This window comes from Rousettus aegyptiacus, unplaced genomic scaffold, assembly GCF_014176215.1.
Source record: "Rousettus aegyptiacus isolate mRouAeg1 unplaced genomic scaffold, mRouAeg1.p scaffold_m13_p_8, whole genome shotgun sequence".
In the NCBI taxonomy this organism is placed as follows: domain Eukaryota; kingdom Metazoa; phylum Chordata; class Mammalia; order Chiroptera; family Pteropodidae; genus Rousettus; species Rousettus aegyptiacus.
This window is the reverse complement of record NW_023416311.1, coordinates 102,871,131-102,877,152: the sequence shown is the minus strand read 5'-3', so window position 1 is coordinate 102,877,152 and position 6,022 is coordinate 102,871,131. Positions and strand designations below refer to the sequence as shown.

At 33.4% G+C, this 6,022-nt stretch overlaps 1 long non-coding RNA gene across 3 annotated transcripts in view; it reads left to right on the top strand.

The window, feature by feature from the left end:
* Positions 1 to 1,750: 1,750 nt before the first annotated feature.
* Positions 1,751 to 6,022, top strand: part of LOC107501015 — a 30,288-nt gene continuing 26,016 nt past the window's right edge. For 2 of the 3 annotated variants that reach the window (XR_001594659.2, XR_001594658.2), the window contains exon 1: positions 1,751 to 2,280. This is a non-coding gene — a long non-coding RNA (uncharacterized LOC107501015). The remainder of the gene's footprint in view (positions 2,281 to 6,022) is intronic. The other variant, XR_001594660.2, reaches the window with a different exon arrangement.

Sequence of the window (6,022 nt, the reverse complement as noted above, 5' to 3'; positions counted from 1 at the left end):
TTTTAGTTTTTCTACCTTTTCAATTCTATGTTGTGATATGCTGAGCACCATTATAAATATAGCTTTTTAAAAAAAAGATTCCAGAGGTGGCCATTAGTATCAGTTTGTGGTCATTTTTCCTTTGCTCGCTCTACTGCCATTATTTTCCTGCAAAATTGCCATATACCAGTTTGAACTGTCAATAGTTATATATGATACTGTACCTCCATTGTTATTATAAATATCATATTTTAAAAATTATTTAATAGGCTAAAATTAAATACAGTTTTTAACTTATTTGAGTTTTTATAATTATTTGTGAGGCTGATTTTTTTATGTATGTTTTGTGGGTGTCTGAAATTATCTTGGAGAATGTTGAAAAATACACTTCTAAGATACTGCTACTGCAGATATTATATACTCAATTTCTCATCATGCATTATCTTTATTTTCCTATACAGAGCAGCATCTTTGGATGGCCTTGAAATGTATTTCCTGAGACTAAAACTGAATATTTGATATTTTTATAAATAGAGTTTTTTAAGTAAAATCTTTAAATAATTTCTCCAGGGTGAAAATTTCAAATATTGGCATAAATCTCAACAATAGCCATTGAAACTGAATGAATGAATAAGAAAAACTTACTATAATCAAGCTAAGCCAACATTTTTGGGCTGCATGCTTCTTTATACAATTATCGCATATAAATTTCCAAAATAACATAACTGTTTTGCTTTAAGCTGCTAAATTTGTGGTCATTTGTTATGCAACAGTGGAAAATGTGTTAGTTCTCTATTTTCCTAAACATTTTTGGTTAAACTCATTCAAAAAACAAAGGAGACTTCCTGAAAGAAAGGTACATATCCATCATATATATATATATATATCTGAATATTTGTTTTATGTAATCTTGGTTTTAAGCTAGCATGATAAATTCTGGACACCAAATTTGTTTTCAAAAATACCTATTAGATGACATAATCCTTAGATAAGTGAGAATTTCTGAATGTTAATGTTTCAGCTCTACATTTTCCTTATAACTGACTTATAAAATTAACTAAATGTAAATAAAAGAGACTCCTAAAATGACTTAGAATGCATTTCTTCTTATTAGTTATTTTTACTGTTATGTCTGGTCGCTGCCTTCAAGTAGTAACAGAAATGTACTTAATTATAAAGTATATATTTAAAATTACTGTTCAAGTTTTATTTTAAATGTTTTAATAACTAAAGTATTGAAACATAGCAAATATTATTTTAGATTTTGGAGCCTAATGTCCTTGAAATACTTATCAATACATATGTAAATTTTATACATATAAATGTAAGTTTATACATTAGGCATGTATATGTATATATATAATATGCATTATACATGTTTTAAAATATATATTTAAATCAATGCTACCTTCAGAAATATAACTAATTGTTTTTCCTTTGATTTAGAAGGCTACACCCCACCAGAATTCCTAGCTCTGAATGTGACATGCTTTATCCGCCTATGACAATCTTGTGACATCATTCTCATCTTGCAGCCAGCGACTTCAGCCATTCTGTTGCCCAGTAGTCCCCCTGTAATTATTTTTTTAAAGTCATTTTCAGAATACTTCATAAACCATTTTTGATGCCACTCTCTGGAAACAGGGAATAAATTCATTCAATTTTCAAGAGCTTTTAAGATATGTAGCTTTATTTTAGGTTGCAGTTAATTGCTACTTTTATCAGAGGCATAAGATACAGTGTTTTGTTTTTTAAGATAAGGATGTCATTGTTGCAGTCTAGGGGAAAAAAAATCACAGCATAATACTGAAGCCTCCCCACCCCACCCCCATGGGGAGGAGGAAAAAAGAGACCTTACCACCCCCTCTCCCATATGCTTCAACTTTCACGTCTGTTTTGCCATCCATTCCATTAACATGATTAATGAAAGTGCTCCAGAATTTCAAAAACCTTGAAAAGTAGCCAACTGCCTGCTCTTTGGAGGTTACATTGAAAATAAATAACAATAACAATAACAGGGTGTTTCAGGCTTTTGAAGTCCTTAAAGAAACCGTCACTGTGATCTTTGTAGCACTGCTGCAGAAAAGAGGACACCATTTCACATTTCTGGCTTCACTAACGACAACAGAGCCACTGAAAGAAAGCATGAATTTCTGGAAGTAGCAGTAAGATGCAGGACTCCTGCTGAGCTCACCAGTTCCCTGCTCTGCGCAGCTGCCTTCTCAGCTGGGGGTTTTAAATCAGCTCTGTGAGAAAAGACAGAAATGACCATGATGCATTTTCCTCACCCTGAGAAAAAAGGTAATAATGTTCAATTAACGCTGCAGCCTTCTGTTTTTCAACTGACTTATTTCTGTCCTTTGTTTGTATGTTTTGCTTTGGATCTTTTTCTTCTTTTTCTTTTTCTTTTTGGTTCCTTTTCATTATGGAACAAAATGCTCTAAAAATATCCTTGTGCTTGCAGTTATGTGAGAAGGATACTGGACTTCTCACGGCTTTGCTGAAATCAATAAGAGAGGAATTATAGTGCTTTTAAAAAAATGTACACATTCACACTGATAGGGTATTAACATGGGATCATGCTCACCTATTTAAGCTTGCATGTAAGCAAAAAATTATCACGAGTGAAAGAGTAGAGACTGTTGTAAAACTATTTCAATAATGCAACGTCTGACTTGTTGACAATGCATATATTTACCTTGCTTGGGGCTCTGTCGTAGAACTGTGTGGTGTACCACAGCGTCAACAGGGAGTTCTGCTTTTAGGCTGGCTAGAGTACTAATAAAAGAGTTCATTTTATTTTTTAAAAAGCAATATTTTTAATCCTCTAGCCAGAAAGAAATATATTACCTTCATTTACACTTGTTATAAATTATATTTGGAACTACATAGATAAAAATTAATAAACATAATTTTATAGAATCCTCTTCCTCATAGGGTTATTTAGTTCTGTATTCTTAGAGACAAATCCTCAGGCTTCTTGGTTATACTCCCCTTTTTCTCTCTGAGAACAATTTCTTTTACAAGCCCAGAATGACATGAGAAGAAAGAGCTATATGATAAGTGTGTGCATGCACGCGTGTGTGAATGTATGCTTAACTGGGACCTAGGTCTTATAAATTTCCTCTCAGATTTTCTTTAGCTTTCTGGTTGGAAAGATGAATACTTTGGAGCTCGAATAATACTCTTAAGAATGAAGTTAAAGGGTTGAATGTTCATTGGAAACATGTCAATAGAGTTTTACTTTAAGGCTTGAACCAAAATATCGATTGCCACCACTTTAATATAAAATCAGATGAGCAATTCATTTCACAAACATTTATTATGCGCTAGCAATGGGCTTGGCAATGGAGACAAAATGATAAGCATGTGCTTCTCATTCTCAGGACATTAATAGTCTAAACTTTTTGTCAATGAGCTATTTTCTGGAGAAGGATCTGTTGTTTAACTCTACTTCTGTGCAACTCATGTTGCAGTAGAGTTTTGCAGAATCTTTTGAATTTCATCTCAAAGTAGAATAATATTAATCTAGTAGGTAATCGGCTTACAAAGAATTAATTTTTACCTACTCAGGCAACAACTATTAATAGAATGACTGCCTTGTGCACAATTACTCCATTCTAGAAGGGAACGGAGGATGGAGAGGTAGCATAATCTTTCACACTCGTTTTAAGAGGTGACTGAGAAGTTACACCTGCTGACTTGATTCTGCAGCAATTCATCCAGCCCACTTGGTTTTCATATTGGATGACCCAGAGGAAAAGAAAGCTCCTGCAGATATTCATAAGCACTTTCAGAATACTTGGAAGTGACTTTAGAGCCAAATGACAAATAGTTTGTAATAATATTGTTCATTTTTAATTCTGTGTTAAGAAGAGTGTGCAAAAATTATCTTAAATTATTCACACTGTGTAATTATTTTACATTTCAGACGCTTCTAAGTGATTAAGTTTCTTGGCAATAGTTTCCCTGAGCTTTCCCTTGACTTACCAACTGGCAAAATGCACAAGCTTCTAATGTCCTCTCGGATTGCTGTACCTTCTCTGTTGGCCTGCATTGGTTGCCAGTCCTCTGAACTTTCTTCTAGGATCCTACCATGGGAGGCATTTAGAAAGCATGCACATGCAGCTTTGGATCACCTCTGTTTCTCATTTTGAATACCTCATTTTTCTATTTTAAGATGTAGTGGAATACATTTTTCCTATTTTCTGTTTTGATCTCTTTCTTGGTTTCTTTCTTTGTTTATTTCCTGATATCTTTCTATTATCTATCTATCTATCTATCCATCCATCCATCTATCTCTATCATCTATCATCTATCATCTATCATCTATCATCTATCTACCTACCTGTCCATCAAAAAATAAGCATCTAATCTTCTTAGCTTATCCTTGGGTATTTTAAATTAATTTCTCTATTGTCACCTCTGTTATAATGGTTGAAACCACTAAGTTCTCTTGCTCCCAGTCTCCTTTGCAGTAAGAGGGGGCATATTCTTTAGTTCTGGACATTGAGACAAGAGCATGAACTTGCTAATAGCACTTGATTGCTTAATATAAAGGAAAGACATGGCTGGCATGGCTCCTCCTCCCTTTTTTCTTGAAGGCGGACTGGGATACTGAAAGTTTTTGCAGCCGTTTTGTGACTGTGAGGCAGATATGAGGAGACTCGAAGAGAATTTCAGACATGCCAGCTCTAACATACTGAGACCACTGAACTTGTGCCAAGTGCCTCACTCAGGATTCCTGGTTATGTTAGAAAAATAAACTGACATTTATTGTCACCCTAAGTAGTGTTTTCTGTTACTTTTAGCTGGAAGTATTCCTAACATGCATAAATTATTAGAGATTGTTGAAAGTTGAGCATTATACTATAAAACAAAACTCTTAACAATAAAAAGCAAAATGTAATTCTCGTCTTCAATGACTTTATCGTGAACATTTTATGTGATAAGCAAATAAAAATCAGAAGATTTTCTGATACTCGCCCAAGGTCTAAAACCAATTTGCAGAAGCATATTTCTTATTTTTCCTTGGTGTTCATTTTCTCATATGTAAAATAAAGGATTACCTTATTTCTAAAGTCCATTGCAGATCTTTCTGAATTTACTAAAATAAAATATGTTTTAGATCTATGGATTTAAAACACTATGTGTTATGACATCATTTTAAAAATTGTATTCCATGGTTACTTTGGATATAAAAGAAGTCATTGTACTTTTACTGTTTATATTTAGGGTTTTATACATTCTACATTCAAAAGACTGAACTAGGAGTTTGAGCCTCTTTATATACTATTATCCATTCTAAAAATCTAGTTTATTAGTTATTTCCCCACTGAAATTAGAACAAAAATGATATCTGGAAGCTTCCTTTAGGAATAATTTTTTTCCATCAAAACTCTATACAACCTTATTAATCATCTCCTTTCTTTGCAAATACAAAATTCAGACAAAATAATGCCACTGATATGGAGATGTCTGACACTAGGTTTTCCAGCCATTTTGTGATGTGACCGTGCAATTGTATGAAATTGGCACAAAGGAGTTTCACTGATGGTAAAGAAATGTCCTCAAATAGCTTTTGGGAGACATAAAGCAGAACAAATAAACTGTTTATTATATCACTTTAAAGAATATATAAGCAAATGTAAATTAAAGGCGAATTGATCAGAAACAACCTTAATTTCAAGACCTATTTTACTTTGCCGTCTCATTTTGCAAGAATTTTGGGTTATGCAATTTGATCAAATGTCAGTTGCTGTAATCAAGTCTTTTTTGGACATAAAGGTTGATACTAAACTCTGACTTGGAATTTGTTTGACGTTGCAAACAGAGATGTGCAAAGAAGCCATTACTGGAAAGAGGAAATAAGTAAAAAAAAAAAAGAGACCATACAGAAAGGAGATAATTTATAGCGAGCAAAAAGCTTTAAAGCAGAAAATGAAAAAAGCAAAAAGAAATGGTGTGTTGCATGTGCGTGTGTGTTAGACGTGTGTGTGCATGTGTGTGCGTGTGTGCGTGTGTGTGTGCTGGATGTGCGTGT